Source organism: Equus caballus, chromosome 13, assembly GCF_041296265.1.
Source record: "Equus caballus isolate H_3958 breed thoroughbred chromosome 13, TB-T2T, whole genome shotgun sequence".
NCBI classification, from domain to species: Eukaryota; Metazoa; Chordata; class Mammalia; order Perissodactyla; family Equidae; genus Equus; species Equus caballus.
Window position 1 is genome coordinate 10,475,157 of NC_091696.1, and position 22,114 is coordinate 10,497,270.

Sequence of the window (22,114 nt, forward strand, 5' to 3'; positions counted from 1 at the left end):
TACGTTGGCGGAATCTGATTGGATGGCGGGAGTGTAAGGGTCTTATGAGTTGTGTGTGCTACAAATCAAGGGACCACTTGCTTCTTGTTAGGTTTTCTGCACCACTTTCTCATCACATCAAGTTCCGTAGTTAGGGAGCTTTTGGCTCCTAGGTGGCTCGAGGTCATCTGAGGACAAGGTTTCTGTCTTTTGCACATGCTCCTGCTACACGACTTGCACTTTTTGCTCATTGCTCCTGCAAGATAACTTTGATATTTTGTTATTGATACAATAGGGCCCATACAAATTGGTCCATGATGGTTACAATGTCAGTAGTTACACAAGGACAACAGGAGTAAACTGGGACTCTCCTGGCAAACCAGACATCTGGTCAGCATAGTCATGTGGGACTTTTGTCATTCCCCCTTTCCTAAACCCTACATCACACTTTCACCCAGATGCTACTATCAGCTTCACTATTTGGACTTGGTTTTAGCTATCACCGAACCTCGGGTTTTTACTTGAGCTCTGGAACAGTCGGTTTCAACTGTTAGATGCACCAGAATTCCCTGGAGAGCATATTAAAACAGAGGTAGCTGGACTACATCCCCAGAGTTTCTGACTCAGTAGGGTAGCGCCCAAGAATCTGTCTTTCTAAACAATTCCGAGGGAGGCTGATGCATCTGGGGACCACTCTTTGGTTCTTAAAATTCTAGGGCATCTTCCACGGAACTCAGGGTTGCTCCATGTTCTGACTGAACCCTAACTGACGTATGCTAATCTAATTTGAAGGAGATTGTTACTTCAGTAAATGTAGTGTTTAGTGTTTATCATAACTAGACACTGGTCTTAACCAGCTCAAGTTTTTGATGCAATAGAGTGATGGGTTAATTTTATATTTCAAAGCATATCAACTAAAAGAAGCATCCATTTTGTAAGCACCTCTATACTAACCGTGTAGGACGTGGAGCCGACTTTTAGGATATTTGATTATTTTCTTTCATGCTCTATTATTTAAAGCTGCGATTTAGATGATGTTCTGTCTCTGGTCTGGAATGCAACTTTATTCATTGGGAACATAGGATCTGCTTTGCAACCTGATTCTCAGGAAGGCATTGCAGCAAAAAAGAGATATTTGAATTCATATGTTAAATTTATTTGCAATCTGTAAGTTATAACAAGCTAGAGATTATAAGCAGTGCTGTTCTTTGATATCACAGATAGTATTATTTTATTTTCTTCCAATTAAATAAGATTTTCTGTAAGTTTTATTCTTTTCCCCTTTTGCCTAGCTTTTGGCCAGGTGGGCTGTTCACTATAATCTGTTCCCTGAGATGTTGTTCTGGGTAACCTTGACTCTGCCCCTGAATTTCTGGTTTCTCTGTTTCTTCCCTTCCTCTTGGTCATCCCCCCTGCTCTCTACACTTGGCTCCCATTATTTCCTGTCTGATTTGCCTTTGTGACTGACAGCCAGAAGAATGATGTCACGACAAAATCGTAGAAGCTCATTGTAGACGAGTCTTGTGGTCAAGTGCTAATGAGGGGTGTTTTCTGGGCCAGGGTAAGTGAAATAGGTGTGGCCTCCCTCACTGAGCCCACTGGCTGGAAATGAAATAGCAGTCGGCATGTTCCCTCGATTTTGTTCTTGGCTTCTTTTCCATACCGTTTAACAAATTCAGCAATGTTTTCACCAAGTAGAAGTGTTAAGTTAAGCGAGAGGGTCCAGATTCATTCATTCACTCACCTACTCATGTAGCAAATATTCCTCAAGGGTACAGATTATTGATAGGAAAATGAGCCTACAGCTGACCTAACTAAGCTGAGGGCGGCAGTCCTAGCGTCTCCCTTCCCCAGATCTAAAAGGTAACAACTATAATCACTGTATTCCATGGTGTCATCTGGTGTGCTTAATGGCTTTATGGACAATTTTTAATGTCTACAGCTACTAGGAATGTCGAACCAATTATCTTCTGCTTGACCTTGACAATAACAAAGAGAGAGGAATCCTTATGGAAAATTTTGCCCCTGGACCAGAATTTAATTTATCATTGCAATGGCGCAGAGAGTTGTGGCAGCACCAGGAGTGGGCGAGCAAGATGCAGCTCCCCAGTCTCCGTCAGCCCCCTCTTCCCAAAATCACATTAAGTAATTATGTCAGTCTTATTACGAAAATCTGAATTCTTACTATGCAGACGCAGCTTCAGGATAAATTCCTTATTCAGCCTCTCACCACTTTCCAATCAGATTACCACCCCCAAGACCCTCCTGTGTAGCTATTCTAGAACTTCTGCTGGACCTCTCCCACTTTTCCTTCATGGCGTCCCAGCTCCAAGCTCCCAAGTATCCAAGACAGCCAATATTGGTCAATTGTTTCAAGGTCATCCTGAGGGAAACTTTGACTAGATGCCATCAAGATAGAGTCTTTACTAAAATCAACTTATCATCACCACAAGAATAAACGTTATAAGCATACTTGCCAAAGAGCTCTAGACCAGAAATATCAAAACTAGTTTCACGGAAGAATGTCTTTATATCTGTTTATATTCAACACATGTCTTAGGGCTGGCCTGGTGGCACAGTGGTTAAGTTTGCACGTTCTGCTTTGGCGGCCCAGAGTCTGCAAGTTGGGATCCCGGGTGCAGACCTACACACCACTTGTCAAGCCATGCTGTGGCAGGTGTCCCACATATAAATTAGAGGAAGATGGGCACGGGGGTTAGCTCAGGGCCAGTCTTCCTCTGCAAAAAGAGGGGGATTGGTGGCAGATGTTAGCTCAGGGCTAATCTTCCTCAGGAAAAAAATACATGTCTTAGTCTTTTTGGGCTGCTATAACAAAATATCATAAAGTGAGTGGCTTATAAGCCACATTTATTTCTCACAGTTCTGGAGGCTGGGAAGTCTAAGATCAAGACGGTGGCAGGTTAGGCGTCTGGTGAGAGCCCACTTCCTAACACCATCATCTTGGGGTTAGGATTTTAACATAGGAATATTGGTGACACAACATTCAGACCATAGCAGGACACATAGCTTCTGTTGTCTGTGTGTGTGAGTAAAGTGCTAACTAACCCTGAGAGACGAGTAGATACTCAAAAGCACTCTTTCTTTTAAGCTTGCCTCTAAAACCCCATGGCTATCCAATAAGTAGTTTCTCTTTTCCATGAACAGGGAATTGGTGATATCTGCATTTTCTATTGCTTCTGCTTGTGAGACTGGGAGGGAGGACAAAACGTTGACTGAGAAGCAGGAACTTTTTGCAGAAGTGAAATTGCCACTCATCGCTGGGTTGAGAAGATGCCCACAGGCTGTTGCCCCCATGTCTGAGTCTGGGGGTGTAGAGATTATGGAAACAACCTGAAGCAGCATTGGGGAAACTCTGTGTGTGATCCGTGTGGGAGAAAGTGCAGTCTGAGCTCAACAGTTATTGAACATGACGCTGTTGCTATGGAAGAGAAATCCCATAAAGATGACCAAATGTTTAAGCAGTATTTGGAACACGGTCAACACCCCAGGCTTTGCTCTGGAGATAAAACCCTTGACTATAGTGAACATGAGAAAACTTTTATTCAAGATGCACATCTTACTGAATATCAGAGAATTCACACTGGGTAACGACCACATGAATGTAAGGGATGTGGGCAGCACTTGGAAAGCGCAGATCCTATTAGATGCAAGAAGATTCATATGGGAGGGAAACTCTATAAAGGTGGGAAAAACTTCACCCAGAGTTCAAACCGTAAACAAACTTACGTAAATCATACAAGAGAAAAATGCGGTCAGTGTGGAATAGCTTGCGGGGGAAAAGGAAAACTCATTCAGTGTATGACCATTCATGTTGGAGAGACAATCTTTGACTGTTGAGAATGTGGGAAATCTTTCATTTGGGCCTCACACCATATTCAGCAGCAGGGAGGTCAGCCCAGAGAGAAACGATATGACTGTAAAGGGCGTGGAAAAACCTTCAGGCGGGCCTCAGAGCTGCTCCGGCACTAGAGAAGTCACAGTGGCGTGGCCCTCTGCGTGTGAGGAAACTGGGAGGCCGTCAGAGGATGCTTAAACATGAGGCAACAATGGAGAGAAACACACACAGGAGAGAAACCACACAAGTGGAATTTCTGGAATGCCGCTCAGCACGTGCTCTTGTATTTTGACTCGTATAAGGTTTTCTCCCATACCCTTGGGTCTTTAACACATATTTACTAGGTCTAAGAAGTAATGAATACAGGAAAGCAAGCAGCTTTGTAAGACATGGGGGCAGGACTCCATAAGACGTTGAGGGAGCATGAGGGCCAAGTCGGGAGAATCTGTCTTGGATGAAATGGGAGGCCTCGTGGCAGACCTGTGGCTGCTGATGCTAACGTCTCTGCAGCACGTTCATGGTTGTTCTCTGTAAATCTGGTCCCTCCCCCGGGCTACACCTCTGCATTGCTAAGGAATATTTGAGATGAGTAATAGTGGGGTAACTATGCTTAAGGCCAGAATTTAATGGAATAATCTGTATTTTTAGGGTGAATTAGGAGGATGCCATCGTGATGAAAGCTGCATGTTTGTTTCATATTAAGCTTAGAATTTTATAGCCGGGGAGAAGTGGAGACCTTTAATTCAGCCGCTTGTGCTTCAAGGGAAGAAACAGGATTATAGAGATGAAGTAATTTTCTCAAAATTCCTAGGTGTCCTGGTTTTCAGGCCACGATTTTTCTCTGCACCGTTCTCTCTTTTGATATGCGGTAGATCAACTTTTTTAAAAAAGTAATGCTTTTTTTAGAAGCGTCTGTTTCTGGTAAAAAGTCAGGTAGCGCAGTCATTCATGGAGAAGAATGTCTGCGTGAGATAGATTACTCAAAATGTCCCCTTACAAAACCATCTCCTCCCACCACTTGGAAGCGTTCAGATGCTAGAAAGGATGTTCCAGAAGGCCAGCTGTGACTGAGAGCTGAATAGAGGCTGCTTCCTCTGAAAAATGAGATCACATCAAGCTGGGCAAATCTGAGAGCTGGCTCAGGCAAGGAGCCTTCCTAAATGTCAAAGTTGTTAAGGGATTTTTAAAACGCTGAGACTTCTATTGATTTAACAGCTGAGATAGGATGGAAGCAGGAGAAAAGCCTGAAGAAATTTGTAATTTAGATAACGTTGTATATGTTTGGAAGGTTTTTGTTCGCTGTTGAATTGCCTGAGCTTTACACGTGTTATAGGCTGACTTGCATCCCCCTCAAATGCTTGTGCTGAAGTCGTGACCTCCAGCGTGTCAGAATGACCGTATTTGCAGACAGGGTCTTTAAAGAGGTAACTAAGTTAAAATGAGACCATTAGGGTGGGCCAAAATCTGATATGACTAGTGTCTTTATAAGAAGAGGAGATGAGGACAAGGACACACACAAAGGGAAGGCCATGTGAAGACACAGGGAGAAGACAGTCACCTACAAGCCAAGGAGAGAGGCCTCAGGAGAAACCAACCCTGCCGACACCTTGATCTTGGCCTTCCGGCCTCCAGGACTGTGACATAATAAATTTCTGTTCTTTAAGCCCCCTAGTCTGGGTTACTTTGTTATGGCAGTCCTAGCAAACTAACACAACAGGAAAAGGTCATCTTGCATGAGAAAACTCATTTCTTTTTATAAAGATACAGACACCTTCTTAACAGAGTCTTGTTGGCTGCATAATACAATCCTCCCTTGGGTTCCATTTTGCTATTCCAGAGCTTTCCGGATCTGATTCCCAGGCAAGCTTTGTGCACGCCTGGCCTCTCCGATTGCTTCTGCCATTCACTCGGAGCTGGAACGCAGAGGAGGTTTTCAGATACTGGTGCCAGACCCCCCGCAGGCACTAAGACAAAGGTCTCTGCACAGCTCCTGGGATCACCGAGCTCCTCGGCAGGGGTCTGTTGGCCCCTTACCATTCTGGCAGCCCACCTCGGTGTCCTGGGGCAGGGGTTTGCAGGACCAGGAGGGGCCAGAGAGGGCGGCACAGAGTCGAGCTTCGGTGCCCTTTCAGAAGCGTGTGGGGTGGTGGTTCTCATGCTCATTGGGAGCCTAGACTCAGAGGCCTGTGACCCCCTAACACAGTTGCCTCCTCTGCTCTGGCCAGGCCTGGGCCGCCCTACTTCCTCTCAGCTCCCCAGCTGTCCCTGCCAGCCCTGCAGGAGATCTGGGTGCGGGGACGGGTCTCTATTCTGCCCATATACCCTGCAGCCTCACAGGGCTGGTGGGGCAGGACCCGGGTCCCAGTTGGCCCTGATGAGATGTCAGTGAAGATGTTTGGCCCCAAAGGCAGGATAGAGAGGCCCACCTTTGTGAAGGCATACATTACAGTCTAATAATAGACTTATTAAGTACTCACTGTTTGCTGGCCTGGAGAGAAATTCTCCCTTCATCCTTACAGCCACTCTCCATAGCTGCTATTATTATACCCATTTTACAGATAAGGACACTGACTCAGACGAGAACACTGAGGCCCCAGCCGCTGACAGAGCTCGCCCAAGTTTACACAATCTGGTATGCAGCAGAGCCAGGAATTCCACACAGTAAACCTTTACTCAGGACCCACTACCTGCCTGGTACTATGTTTAGGAAGAGAAATCCAAAGATAAAGAAAACCCCGGAGCCTTCCCAACACAAATTCATTGTCTAGCGAGAAAAAATGGTTAACGTAAAGGAATTCTTAGAATACAGCGGGCAGAATGTGCTTGCTCAGTTGTGCGGATCATGAGAACAAGGGGTCGTGAGTACAAGACGGAATTTAGGGGAGGGTTTTGAAGAGGTGATGGCAGATGAGTTCTCAAAGCTGAGTGGCCGCTGGCCAGCCACAGCGAGGTGTCAAGTGCTTTTTGGTGCAAAGGCTAAGAATACGGCGTTGGAGTCGTGCTCCTGGGTTGGATCCAGCTCCAGACACTAATAACTGAATGACCTTGAGCAAGTTTCTCAACCTCCCTCAGCCTCAGTTGTATCATCTGTAGAGCGGAAACAACAATCAGCATGTTGTTGAGGATCAAATGAAATAATGCACGTTGCCTGAAAAAAAGCAGGTGCTCAATAAATCATGGCTGTCACAGTGTTCAAGAAATCAGAAGGGATTTCCAAAGAAATGAAACAGAGGACTTGTGTTATAGGGGAACGGCAGGGGATGGCAGATGAGGAACGAGGCAGCAGCGTCCAGATGATACAGGGCCTGTGTGATAAGTTAAAGAAGCTGGGACTTCATCCTAGAGGCCATGGGGAGCCATTGAAGGTTTTAAGCAGGAGAATAGCATGGTCTAATTTACGTCTTAACAATGTCACTCTGGGAGCACGAGGCGGGATGGAATTGAGGGAGAGACAGGGAGATGTTGATTGAGGAGAGATTTAGGGAGGTCTGGGTGAGGGCAGGGGGATGGAGATGGATGCCAGTGATATTTGACGGTAGGATTGCCAAGCCTTGGTATCAGATTGGATGTAGAGCACGAGGGAGAAGGCTGTGCAGCCGAAGAAGAGCAGACGTCCACACGTCGGGAACAGCCGGACTTAAAAATCAGAGGATGCGCCACGCAGGGTGTGAGGATCTGAGAGGCGTCAGCATCGGGATGGGCGAGACAGCCGTTGTTCCCCGCACTGTAGAGGAAGCAGGAGGTGAGCTTAGGGAAATACTTGGAAAGCCATTCCTGTGAAGGCTGAAGAGCAGCCCGAGCGGTGGGGGAAGATGTACGCCTGAGCCCAGGAGAGCAGAAGGGTCATAGTGTCACACGCTACAGGAAAGTCAATGTCAAAGAGGAGTGCCTGGATTTAGCAAAAAGGGAAGGATGGCGCCTCGAGGAGAAGGGCGGCAGCGCAGTCAGGGGACGGAGGAAGTCGTTGGGACAAAGGAGACAGGTGGCAGCTAGAGGAGGATGAGTGGTTATGTATTTATCTATATATTTATCACAGTTAGTTGATTATTAGAATTAATAATTAACTGGGCAAGCGTAAGTGCCAACACGGCAAGTGCCAGCAGAGAAGGAGAGACTGACACACAGGATAGAGATAACGACTTCAACGGCCAGAGATAACGACTTCAATGGCGCTTCTGCTGATCCACTCACCCTTTGTCTCGGATCCTCGCCCCCCTGCTGCCGCAGGCCGTCTGCTCCCTGCTCCCAGATGAAACTTCTAAACTGCAAACCAGCTCCTGACACGTCTCAGCTTAAGACTTCTCGGTCCTGTGCCATCTCTCACAAGTGTGCTTCTTGCCTCAATTTCCTTCACACTTCTAGACCTTTGCACATATAGCTGCCTTTGCTGTCAACACGCCGAGTCTCTCCTCAGCTGGCTCACCTAGATAGATGTCTTTCAAGATTCAGCTCCAGCATCTTCTCCACGACCCTCTTGGTCTGAGCGAGGCGTCTCTCCTGGGCATTTCCTCAGCCTCTTCCGCTCCCAGCTCTCCCAGCTCACAGCACACTCGACCAGAAATATCGCGACAGAGTTCTCCTTTAAAAACTGTGACTTCTTTGAGGTCAGGGACTAAAGTTCATGTTTATATGTCCTAGACTTAGCCCAATGCCTGATGTATGTAGGCACTCAAGACATATTTGGTTCACGAGTGAAGAAGACACAGTCCATATTTCTCACTACTCATGCCCAGACACAGAAGGATAAAGCCTGTGACGGTGCGGTGTATACATTTGGTGCTTTGGGGTTTTTCTTAGAAAATACGGAAACGTTTTTGCAGAAGTGGCATTTGGCCTGGGACTTAGAGGATAAGCTAGGCGGGTGGAGAAGAGCATTTTAAGCAGAGCGAACAGGGTGTTTGTATGTTGTGGACATTTCTACTTCCTAGGTTATTACAACTAAAATGCTAGAGGAAGGGGCTGGCCCGGTGGCGCAGCGGTTAAGTTCGCACGTTCCGCGTCGGTGGCCTGAGGTTTGCCGGTTCAGATCCCAGGTGCGGACATGGCACCGCTTGGCAAGCCATGCTGCGGTAGGTGTCCCACATATAATGTAGAGGAAGATGGGCACAGATGTCAGCTCAGGGCCAGCCTTCCTCAGCAAAAAGAGGAGGATTGGGAGCAGATGTTAGCTCAGGGCTAATCTTCCTCAAAAAAAAAAAAAAAGAAAATTGCATAAACTGCTAGAGGAAGTCCAATAAAATATCTTGAAAGCACTAAAGACCTAACAAGATAGCAAAGAATTACCTGGTCACAATTTAGGAGATGTCAGAGGTGGTTAATAAACTCTTTTTTTTTTAAATCGAGATATAATTGATACAAAACATAATATTAGTTTCGGGTGTACAACATAATGATTCAATGTCTGTATATATTGTGAAATGATCATTACAATAAGTGTTAACATCCATCACCACACATGTTACAAGTTTTTTTCTTATGATAAGACTTTTAAGATCTACTCTCTTAGTAACTTTCGAATATACAACACAGCATTGCTAACTATAGTCCGCACGCTGCACACCACATCCCCAGAGCTTATTTATTTTATAACTAGAAGTTTGTACCTTTTGACCCACTTCACTCATTTTCCCCATCCCTCTGCTCCTGTGTCTGGCAACCACCAATCTGTTCTCTGTATCCACAAGTTCTGGGGGTTTTTGTTTTTTAGGTTCCACAAATAAGTGAGATCATACGATACTTGTCTTTCTCTGTCTCTCATTTCACTTAGCATGATGCCCTCAAGGTCCATCCATGTTGTTGCAAACAGCAGGATTTCCTTCTTTTTTATGGCTGAATAATATTCCTTTGTGTGTGTGTGTGTGTGTGTGTGTGTGTATACACTATTTTCTTTATCCATTCATCCATTGATGGACACTTAGGTTGTTTCTGTGTCTTGGCTATTGTAAATAACGCTGCAACGAACATGAGGGTGCAGATGTATTTTTGAATTAGTGTTGTCGAAGCAAATAACCAGTAATCAATCTCTAATAAGAAATAGAAGACAGTTTTATTTGAGCCAAACTGAGGACTAGCCCGGGAGCACAGCCTTCACCAAGGAAGAAAGCATTGCCAAGAAGCATGGCTTTTAGTACAGTTTACATAACATTTCAGAACAAAGAACACACATCAAGCATGACAGGGGTGCGTTTTTTTCTCAAAGTTTCAAGGAGATATTTTGTTACAGCTCAGCACGTACACAGCGGGTCAACATGACCCTGGTGCCCTGGGAAGGGAGACTTACCTGGCATCACAGGGAAGGAGGCATTGATCTTTACGTTCAAAGAGCATGTTCCTTGCCGTAGGGTAATGAGTGAATGCACCCGTTACTTTAATGGTTAAAGCAGATGGACGATGGACGTTTGTCAGGTACAAGTCAGGCTGAATCAGGTATAAACCAGAATGGCTTCCTCATATACCTCAATGCGTGAAAATTTCTTTTTGTTTTTGTTTCCTTTGGATAAATACCCAGAAGTGCAATTGCTGGATCATATGGTAGTTCCATTTATTTATTTATTTATTATTTTTTTGGTGAGGAATATTGGCACTGGGAATAGCACCCATTGCCCATCTTCCTCTTTTTGCTTGAGGAAGAGTGGCCCTGAGCTAACATCTGTGCCCATCTTCCTCTATTTTGTATTTTGTGGGTTGCCACCGCAGCACAGCCTGATGAGCAGTGTGTAGGTCTGCACCTGGGACCCGAACCCCATGAACCTGGGCCGCCAAAGCAAAGCGTGCGAACTTAACCACTACACCACCAGGCCGGCCCCCCATTTTTTAAATTTTTTGAGGAACCACCATACTGTTTTCCATAGTAGCTGCATCAATTTGCATTCCTACCAGCAGCCCACAAGGGTTCCCTTTTCTCCACATCCTCACCTACACTTGCTATTTCTTGTCTTTTTGATAATAGCCATTCTGACAGGTGTGAGGTATTGTCTCACTGTGGTTTTGATTTGCATTTCCCTGATCTTTTCGTGTACCTGTCGGCCATTTGTATGTCTTCTTTGGAAAAACGTCTATTCAGATCATCTGTCCATTTTTTTTTAATTTTATTTTTTTCCTTTTTCTCCCCAAAGCCCCCCGGTACATAGTTGTGTATTCTTCGTTGTGGGTTCTTCTAGTTGTGGCATGTGGGACGCTGCCTCAGCGTGGTCTGATGAGCAGTGCCATGTCCACGCCCAGGATTCGAACCAACGAAACGCTGGGCCGCCTGCAGCAGAACGCGCAAACTTAACCACTCGGCCACGGGGCCAGCTCCCTCTGTCCATTTTCAATTGGATTGTTTGTTTTTGCTATTGGTTGTATGAGTTCATTATGTATTTTGGATATTAACTCCTTATCAGATATATAATTTGCAAATATTTTCTCCCTTTCCATAGGTTGCCTTTTCATTTTGCTGATTGTCTCCTTCACTGTGCACAAGCTTTTTAGGTTTACGTAGTCCCGCTTGTTCACTTTTGCTTTTGTTGCCTTTGCTTCTGGTGCGTAAATGAATTCTTTAAAACTGCTTTTGCCCTGAAGGCATATTTACCAACTCAGCAGGGAACTGTTGTGAAACTGAGCTGAGGTTTTGCTCACTCAAAGTGAAAGTCCAAGGGACGCCTGAGGTGAGAAGTCAGAAAAAGCCAACACTCCCGCTCAGGGGAAAGTCAGACCAGGTGTAAACCTATGTTCTTTTGGCACAAGGAGAAAGATCCCTGTGCAACAGCAAGCCAAACCCAGGCTTCCTGAGGAATAGCAGACCTAATTGGCATCTCAGAGGCAGTGCAAGAAAACTCAAGCAGGACATTTAGCTGAAAGTCGTTCTGGTTTTCTCAGTGCCCCAGACGTCGGGCAAAGGCCAATGACCCATTGGACACGCATGAGAGATCCAGGTCCTCTGCATTCTTGTCACTGCTGCTAATATGAGTATTTTTCATTTTAGTTCTAATGCATGTTTAATGCTACCTCTTTTTTTTTTTTTTGAGGAAGATTAGCCCTGAGCTAACATCTACCACCAATCCTCCTCTTTTTGCTGAGGAAGACGGGCCCTGAGCTAGCATCTGTACCCATCTTCTCCTATTTTATGTGGAACGCCTGCCACAGCATGGCTTGACAAGCAGTGTGTAGGTCTGAACCCAGGATCTGAACTCGTAAACCCCAGGCTGCCGAAGTGGAACGTGTGAACTTAACCACTGCGCCACTGGGCCGGCCCCTAATGCTATCTCTTTAATTTGCATTTCCCTAATGTCTAATGATGCCTGACATTTTATTCCCTCTTTGGTGAAATGTCTGTTCATATGGATCATTTGGAGGGTTTTGGGGGGGGGGGGGTTGTGTTTTATTTTTTTACTACTGGCTCAAAAGTTTTAATCGTGATAAAGTTAAATTTATCAGTTTTTTTCTTTTATGGATCATGCTTTTGGTGTCATGTCTATGAACTTTCTCCTACACTGGAGTTTCTCACCCTTGGCACCACTGACATTTTGGACTGGATAATTCTTTGTTCTGGGGGGGTCTATCCTGTGTACAGTAGGATGGTTATCAGCATCTCTGGCTTGTATCCACTTGATGCCAGCAGCACTGTCACCTCCAGTCATGAAAATCAAAAATGTCTCCAGACATCGAAAGATGTCCTCTGACGGGCAAAATCACCCTTGGTTGAGAACCACAGCCCAGCTCTAAGTCCTGGAGATTTTCTCCTATGTTTTCTTCTGAAAGTTTTATAGTTTTACATTTTATACAAAGTCTGTGATTCATTTTGAATTAATTTTTGCATACGGTGTGAGGTTTAGGTTGAGGTTCATTTTTTGGTGGCCTATGGATGTCCAATTTTTCCAGTACCATTGGTTGAAAAGACTGTCTTTCCGCTGTCGAATTACTTTTGCAGCTTTGTCAAAACTCAGTTGGGTATATTTGTGTGGGTCCATTTCTGGGTTCTCTCTTCTGTTCTGTTGAGCTATGTGTCTCTCCCTCTGCTGATACCACACTGTCTTGATTACTGTAGCTATACAGTAAGTCTGGAAATCAGGTAGAGTGACATCTCCCACTTTAATCTCTTTCCAAGTTGTTTTGGCTATTCCAGTTTATTTGTTTTTCATATGTACTTTAGAAAACCTTGTCAATATCAACAAAAATTCTTGCCTGGATTTTGAAAGGAGTTGCATCAAACCTGTAGATCAATTTGGGAAGAAGTGACATATTTACTATGGTAAGTCTTTTAATACACGAGCACGGTATGTCTCTCCATTTATTTAGATCTTCTATCTTTATTAGCATTTTGTAGTTTTCAGCATACAAATCCTGTTAGATTTATACTTAAGTATTTAATTTTTGAGTGATTGTAAACATTAAGTTTTAGATTTCAGTTTCTAAATGTTCATTGCTAGTATGTTGAAACAGAATTGATTTTTGTACGTTGGTCTTGTATTCTGAGACCTTGTTGAACTCACTTATGCATTAGTTCTAGGAGTTTTTTATTATTGTCAATTTATTGGGTTTTTTTTGGTATACTATCAGGTTACCTGAAAATAGCGACAGTTTTATTCCTTCCTTTCCAATCTGTATGCTTATTTCTTTTTCTTGCCTTATTGCACCGACTAGGACTTCTAGTATGATGTTGAATAAGAGTGGTGACAGCAGAAATCTTTGCCTTGTTCCCAATCTTAGGAGGAAAGCATTAACTCTTTCACCATTAAGTATGAAGTTAGCTGTAGGGTTTTCGTAGATGCTCATTATTGGGTTGTAGTTCCCTTGCATTCCAAGTTTGCTGAGAGAGTTTTTATCATGAATGGGTGTTGAATTTTGTGAAATGCCTTTCTGCATCAATGGATATGATCATGTGGTGTTTCTTTATTAGCCTGTTAATATGGTGGGTTGCTTTGTTTGATTTTTGAATATTGAACCAGCCGTATTTTTGGAATTAATCCTAAGTGGTTGTGGTGTAAAATTGTTTGTTTTTATACGGTGCTAGATTCAATTTGCTAGTATTTTGTTGAGGATTTTGCATCTGTGTTTGTGAGGAATGATGTCTCATAAACATGTCTCTGGTCTTTGCCTGGTTTTGGTGTCCTGGTAATGCTGGCCTCATTATTTACGCTAGGAAGTGTTCCCTCTTCTATTTTCTGGAGATTGTGATAATTGGCATTAATATTGCTTTAAGTATGGGTAGAATTCTCCGGTGAAACTATCTGGGTCTGGAGGTTTCTTTTTTGAGAGTGTGAGGTAAGAGTGAACGCAGCAGGTCTGTTGCACTCATTTCTCCTTTATCTTTGTATCCATGGTGATGACCCTTAGTCAAACTCTGGGAACCAAACTCCTGGAATATTCACACAGCAATGGGTAAGATGTTATTCTATGTGCCCAAAGCAGTGGATTGAGAAAAAACAGATTATCAGCATGTTTAAAGTAAACATAAAGATTCACCGTGCACACCTGGTCCTGGTTTGCGGCCATGCTTGGTCACACGGCAGGTGTGTGACCAGCTCCCTTTAAGAACTTTGGACTCCAAGACTCAAGTCCTGGGCAAAACATCTCACATATGTTCCTGTAGTTTGTATCTAAAGAAGACGTGTCCTTGCTATCCCACAGAGAGATAAGAAAGCGTGCACTTGACCCCTCCAGGCTTTGTCTATGAATATCTTTTTCCTGCTGTTTCTGCATTGTATGCTTTGCTATAATAAATCTTAACCTTGAGTACAACTTTATGTGGAATCCTATGAGTCCTTCCAGTGAGTTACCAAACTAGTTGTGGGGCCACTGAGACGGGAGATTGTTTTTTTAAAACGATGAATTCAATTTCTAAAATTGTTACAAGCCTTTTGAAATTATTTATTTCATGTTGAGTGAGTTTTGGTAGTTTTTGGTTTTAAAGAAATTGGTCCATTTCATCCAAGTTCTTAACGTATAGAGTTGCCTTATTATCCTTTTAAGGTCTTCAGAGTTGATAGTGAGAATCAATATTTTATTGTATTTTTTGGTTTTCAAGGCATCTTCATGGAAATTCTCTGACTTGATTCTAACCACAACCCCACGTGGCAGGCACGGCAGGTGTATTATTCACCTTCAGTTGATGAAGAAACATCCTTGCTTAGAAGTGACTTTTTGCAGGCTACATGAAAAGTGAGCTGCAGAGCTGATGTTAGAGGCCAGGGATCCTGACTCCAAGCTTCTCTGTTGGTAATAAGGTCCCAACTATCACTCCTACGTAGCTCTGTTTCCTTCCATACCTACTGCTCAGCTCTTTCTCAACTGGTTTCTTTACTCTCTACCTACCCTTTCCTGTTATGCTTTTTCTTTAGTAAACCCGATCTTAGGGATCTTTTCCTTAGTCTACTCCAGACCATCTTACACCCAGCCTCTCTCCTTTCTAGGCCTTAACTCTGTCAAATCATATTTGCTCTCTTTGGAGACCCCGATATACTAAGGTCTAATCCAGTGCTTTTGAACAGGGGGCAATTTTGTCCCTCAAGGGACAGTGGGCAATGTCTGGAGATATTTTTAACTGTCACAACTAGGGGGTACTTCGGGTATCTATTGGGAAGAGGTCAGGCATGCTGCTAAACATCCTATAATGCACAGGACAGCCCCCACAACAAAGAATTAGCCATCCCCAAGTGTCAGCAGTGTCGAATTTGAGAAACCCTGCTCTAAGCCTGTGGCTGGGAGGCCTCGTCTGACTCCTGACTGGCTCTTTGTATGTGAAGTAGCTGTGCCAGGCCATCGGGTCTGTACTGCTTTGAGTTTATGGTGGACAACTGGCCAGTTGTGGCTTTGTGGGCTACACGGACGAGAGGAGCTTCCTGCCACACAACCACAAGATAGGACTCTGGACCCCTCCGGACTTCCACTTAGAATTCCACGAAGACTGAATTACATGCGCCAATGTCAGAGTGCAGGATGCCAAGCCCCACAGCCTGGATGAGTTATGGCCACACTTACAGTGTCTGCTGCTCTGAGATGTCACTGTAGCATTGGAGTGACAGGCATCGTGGTGATGATGGTGGTGGTTTCTTTCCCCAAACACTGGAAATCTATTGTTTTTCCATCATCCACTCCATGGTGCTCATGGTTTTTACTGGTGTGTTTTGTGGCTGTTGTTCTCATGGGTGTGCTTTAGAATGGCCTGGATCAGTACAACTTGGGTGAAGAGATGACCTCTGAAGCTTCTGGTGATGACTTTGACCAGAGGGACAATGGCTGGAAATTGATCCGTACAGATGTTTTCTGCTTCCTTCCATACCATGGTCTGCTCTGCGCTGTGCTTAGCATGGGTGCCTAGCTCCTGGCCCTAGGCACTGGTGAGATGATAAGAATTAATCAGGGATTTTTCTCAAGGAGTAGAACTAAGTAGGAAGTTTGTTCAGAAAAGGTTTGCAGATCTTCTTTCCAAGGTGAGTGGCAGACCTAAGGGGTGGGGTGGCTCTAGAAAGGATGAACATACCCTATTGTGTGTTTTCTGGGCAACAGCATTGGGGAGATTGTTTTGCTAGAGTCCTTGGATCTGGGAGAAATGGGGCTGATTCCTCTGAATGTGCGAGAAGAAGGATAGGTGAGACCTAATGCAAGCTTTACACTACTGCCCTCCAGGCATTATAATCATGGCACTGCTGGGCCTGTTCCATGTGCACCATCGTGGGGACATTAACACAGTGCCGTCTTGCAAGCCCTGACCTGCGGCATCTCTGCCTACGTGTCCAGCCACTTCTGTCAGCAGATCGGAGGTGAGCATTGGGTGTGGAACATCATTCTCACCACCAGTCTCTTCTCTGGTGAGGACTTCCCTTTCCCTGTGGGCTGGCCTGGGCTCAAAGGCTTAGAACGCATTATGGAACCTGGAATAGAGTCAGAGTGAGGCTTCCTGCCTGGACTGTCGCATGTCTGCTTCCTTGTCCTAAGATCCACTGGTTAGAGGCTGTCCAGCGTTATAGTCTTCATATTGGTAATTTGTATCTTTCTTCTATTGGTCTTGCTAGAGGTTTATCAGTTTTATTGATCTTTCAAAAACCAGCTTTTTGTTTAATTGCCTTTCTGTTGTTTTTATGTTTTTCATTCCATTGATTTTAGCTCTTTATTATTTCCTCCTTCTTTTTGTTGTGGGTTTATTTTGCTTTTCTTTTTCTAGTTTCTTGTGGTAGTAGTTTAAATTATTGAGCTCTTTCTGCAAATATTTCGTGCTATGAATTTCCCTCTCAGACTGCTTTAGCTGTGTCCCACAAATTTTGACATGTTGCCTTTTCATTTTCATTTGGTTCATTGTGATTTATTTCCCTTGAGACTTCCTCCTTGACACACAGCTTGTTGCGTGTGTATTAATGTCCATGTGTTGGGAGATCTTCCTGCTATCTTCTGTTACTGATTTCTAGTTTGATTCCATTACGACCAGAGATCACACACTGTGATTTCAATTCTTTTAAATTTGTTGAGATCTGTTTTATGACCCAGGATATGATCTATCTTGGTGAATGCCCCATGGGCACTTGAGAAGAACGAACACTCAGTTGTTACTGGGAGGAGCATTCTGTGAATATCAGTTAGGTCCCGTTGATTGATAATGTTGTTCTTCTATACCTTGCCGATTTTATGACTAGTAATTCCATCTACTGTCGAGAAGATGGTGTTAAAGTCTGCAGCTATAATTGTAGATTTGTTTGTTTCTCTTTTCAGTTTTATCAGTTTTGCTTCATACATTTCGGGGTTCTGTTACTCTGTGAATACACATTTAGGATTGCTATTCCTTCTTGGTGGATTGATCCTTTTATCAGTATGTAATGTCCTTCTTTGTCCCTTGTAATTTTCTTTGCTCTGAAGTCTACTTCCTCTGATATTAACACAGCCATTCCTGCTTTCTTTCAATTAATATTTGCATCGTGTATCTTTTTCCATCATTTTATTTTTAATCTACTTATACTGTATCTATATATTTGAAGTGGGTTTCTTATATACAGCATATAATTGGATCATGTTTTTAAATCCATTCTACCAATCTTTATTTTTAACAGGTATCTTTATACCATGTATATTTAATGTAATTTTGATATGTTGGGGCTTAAATCAGCCATTTTATTATTTGTTCTCTGCTTGTTCTGTTTTTCATTCCTCTGTTTCCCTCTTCATGCTTTTCTGTGGTTACCTGAACATTTTTTCTAATTCCATTTTGATTGATCTGTACTGCTTTTGAGTGCATCCCTCTGTATAGATTTTTTACTAGTTGCTTTAGGTGTTAGTTACACATCTGCAACTTACTACAACAGCCTACTGGTATCAGTAGCTTTAACCACGTTACCCTGATTTGGCTCTCTACCTGCTCCCCCCAACCCTCACTTTCTAACTGTCTTAAATATTTCTTTTGGATACAATGAGAACCACATCAGACAGTGTCATGATTTTTGCTTCAACTATCAAACATAATTATAAAAACTCAAGAGGAGAAGTGCAGTCTATTATGTCTACCCAGAATTTTACCATTGTTGTTCTTTCTTCAGTCTTGATGTTCCAAGTTTCCTTCTTCCATCACTTCCTTTCAGTTTGAAGAACTTCCTTTAGCCATTCTTCCAGGGTAGGTCTACTGGCAACAAATTTTCTTAGTTTTCCTCTACCTGAGACTGTCTTGATTTCCCCTTCATTCCTAAAGGATATTTTAGTTTGATATAGAATTCTGGGGTGACAGGTCTTTTCTTTCAGCATTTGAGAAATGTTGTGTCACCTCTGGCTTCCATGGCTTCTGGTGAGAAATCTGCCATCATTCAAATTATACCTATAGGTGATGCATTGTTTCTTTCAAGAAACACTATAGCTGCTTTCAAGACTTTTTGTCTTTAGTTTTCAGAAGTTTGATTATGTGTCTTGGTGTGGATTTCTTTGCATTTATCAAATCTGGGGTTTTCTGCCTTTTGCCAAATATGGGGAAATTTCAACAATTATTTCGTTTAATATCTTTCAGCCCCACACTCTCTCTTCTCCTTCTGGGACTTCAATGACATGAATGTTAGATCTTTTGTTACTGTCCCAAAGGTGCCTGAGGCTCTGTGAATTTTTTTTTCAGTCATTTTTCTCTCTGTTGTTCAGTATGAGTGCTTTCCATTGATAAATCTCCATTTACTGATTCTTTGTCACCTCCATCCTGTTTCTGAGTCCATTAAATGAGCTTTAATTTTGGTTATTGTATTTTTCAGTTATAAAATTTCCGTTGGATATAAATCTTTTGCTCCTTTGCTAAGACTGTTTTTTCATTTGTTTCAAGAATGTCCATAATTGCTCACTGGAGCATTTTTATGGCAGCCGCTTTAAAGTTCTTGCCAGATAATGCCAACATCTGCGTCACTTCAGTGTTGGTGTCTGTTGTCTTTTCTCATTCAAGTTTAGATTTTTCTGATTCTTGATATTACAAGTGATTTTCTATTGTATCCTGGACATTTTGGGTATTATGAGAGTCTGAATCTTATTTAAACCTATTTTAGCAGGCCTCTGCTGACACCACACTGGTGGGGCAAAGTGGATGCTGCCTCATTACACAGGGCAGGGACGAAAGTCCAAGCTCCCCACTTGGTCTCTGATGACGCTGTGGGAAGGGGAGGAGTGCCCCATGAGCACGAGGTGAGAGTGGGAGTCCACACTCACACTCCATCTCCACTGATTGTGAGGTGGGAGGGGGACTGCGGTGTGGTTTTTTCCATGGTGTTTGCCTGCAGTAGGGTGAACATTGTTAAAAAGGTTTGTCCTAACGGGCTGCCCCTTTCCTGGTTCTTTGGTTAGACAGAGCAGAGGAGGCAGGCTTTGATTAGGGCTTTTTTGGGTGTGTGTGTGTGTGTCTGCACGTATTGGCCTTTCTCAGTTGCAGGCTTCTCCTGTGCCTAATCCAGGATATACAGAAAGCAAAAAGAAAATCCAGGGAACTCATTGCCATGTTTTTCCTTGAGTCCCAAGGTCTCTAGATGGTCCCTTCTTCTCTTCACCTTTCAGAGTCTTCTTGTATTTGTGTTATGCTTTATGTGCAGAGTTTTAGTTGTACTTAGTGGAAAGAATGGAGAAAACTGCATCTGTGTCATCTTTCTGTAACCATTATCTACCTCTTCTAATACTTTCATATGTTTTTAGCTTTTTTTTTTAAATTTTAGAATAGTTTTAGATTTACAGAAAAGTTTCGAAGAAAGTACAGAGAATTCCCATATACCCCATACCCAGTTTCCCCTGTTACTAACATCGTATGGTATATTGGTCATAATTAATGAACCAGTATTATTATTAAAGTTCATACTTTATCTAAATTTCCTTAGTTTTTACCTAATGTCCTTTTCTGTCCCAAGATCCTATCCAGGACACAACATTACAATTGTCATGTCTTCTGAGGTTCTTCTTGGATGCGACAGTTTCTTAGCGTTGGCTTCTTTTTGATGACCTTGACAGACTGGAGGAGTCAGGTATTTCGTAGAATGTCCCTCCGTTGGGATTTGTCTGATGTTTTTCTCTTGATTAGACCGGTGTTATGGGTTTGGGGGACACAGACCACAGAGGTAAAGCTGCCATCATCATCACCTCATCTCAAGGGTCCATATCATCAACGTGTCTATCACTGTTGACGTTGACCGTGGTCACCTGGCTCAGGTAGCGTTTGTCAGGCTTCTCCACTGCACAGTTACTCTTTTTCCCCCATTCTATACTGTATTCTTTGGAAGGAAGTCACCATGCACAGACAATATCACTTCTTGTTTTCCCATTACAAAAATTGACTTATTGGAGGAATTCATTTCTACTGGGTCCATATTTTTCCAAACGTTTCACTTTAATGTTCATTACACCAATATAAAGCATTTATGCAGCAAGGAAAAGATGAACAAGCAGGCGGGATGTGAGAGGTTAGTTCTCTTAATACTTTCGTGCGCTCCAAACTAATGTGCTAACGAGGCCTCCAGATGCTAAAATAACCATTTTTAGGAAAAACTTAAAATTATATGCAGCTATCAGATCAACAGAATTATTATGAATGCTTCTGTTTCAGGGAAATTTATCAGAAGAAATAGAATCCTTTTGGTTTTCTCTGGAAAGCTTATTTTAACAGGATAATTTCCTCATGACTTAATACACGTAATTTCCTCATGACTCTCCTAAATTCCAAAAAGGGAAGCACGATTGTTAATATTATATTTGTCCTTTTGTCACCGATGGGGCTATTTTCAGACTAGACAAGACAGGCAGAATGGTCTGTGCCTTGTGGAGCCTTCACAGTACATTGAGGCCTGTAAAACAGTCACCTCGAGGACACACATTTCCAGGGACTAGGACTTGACGCAGAACGGTGCCCTTTTCTATTAGGAAAGACCATCCTCGCTTTTCTGTTTTTGCTTTCATGACGTATTTCTCAGAACCGTAATTTATTTGATGTTGAGTTTCCGGATATGAGTAATGGTCAAGAGAAGACATAACTTTTTTTAACAAAATGGTTCTAGGCATACACTGCAGAGTGAAAGGATGATTACTTAAAGTAAGGATATTATTAAAATGCTCTCTGTATTAAGGAATCTTTGCGCAATCCCTGACGTCATGGCAAATGTGATCTTCTTCTTCTTTCATCCATCTTCATTTTATTGAATTTCTTGGCCATGTAGACAAGTGGCCACATGTACCTGACCCTCTCAAGGACATGCATCGGTCTCTGAGTGACTCTCACCAACTCCAACTTATCCACCTCATTTTCACCATGAGCATCTTGAAAAAGAACAGCACTGAGGGGAGTCATCTTAGCAGATATTAAAACAACTTATAAAGAAAAACAGTTGAAATGATGTGCCAGAGCAGGTGCAGAGAAATGAAGTAGAGATTCAGGAAAAAGACCCAATTCAAGTGAGAAGTGAACACACGATCAAGGCAGCATTTCAGAGCAGCTGGGGGAGACGGGTACTCCCTGGACAGTGTTGGGAGGTGACGGGGGACAGCTGGACATTTACCTCCTTCCTTACATCACACGGAATTCCACTCGGATCCAAGATTTTAACATAAGAGAATGAAACCAGGAAAGGACTGTTAAAAAGGATTACCATTTTAACAATCCTGGAGCGGGAAAAGAACTATCAACATTATGCAAAATTCAGAAGCCATAAAATAAAAATGTAGTAACCTCTGGTTTAAAACACACACACAAAACTCAAGACAAATGACAAACGCGGAAAGACATCTACAACACATTTAACATACAAAGGGCTAATATTGTCAATGAATACAGAACTTTTGCAAATGAAAAAAGGAAAAGACAAATAGAAAAAAAAA

The 22,114-nt window shown here is 43.0% G+C and overlaps 1 pseudogene; it reads left to right on the forward strand.

Moving 5' to 3' along the window:
• The first annotated feature begins 14,132 nt into the window (after positions 1 to 14,132).
• On the forward strand, positions 14,133 to 16,133 carry LOC100060265 (transmembrane 9 superfamily member 1-like; annotated as a pseudogene).
• The last annotated feature ends 5,981 nt before the right edge of the window (positions 16,134 to 22,114 follow it).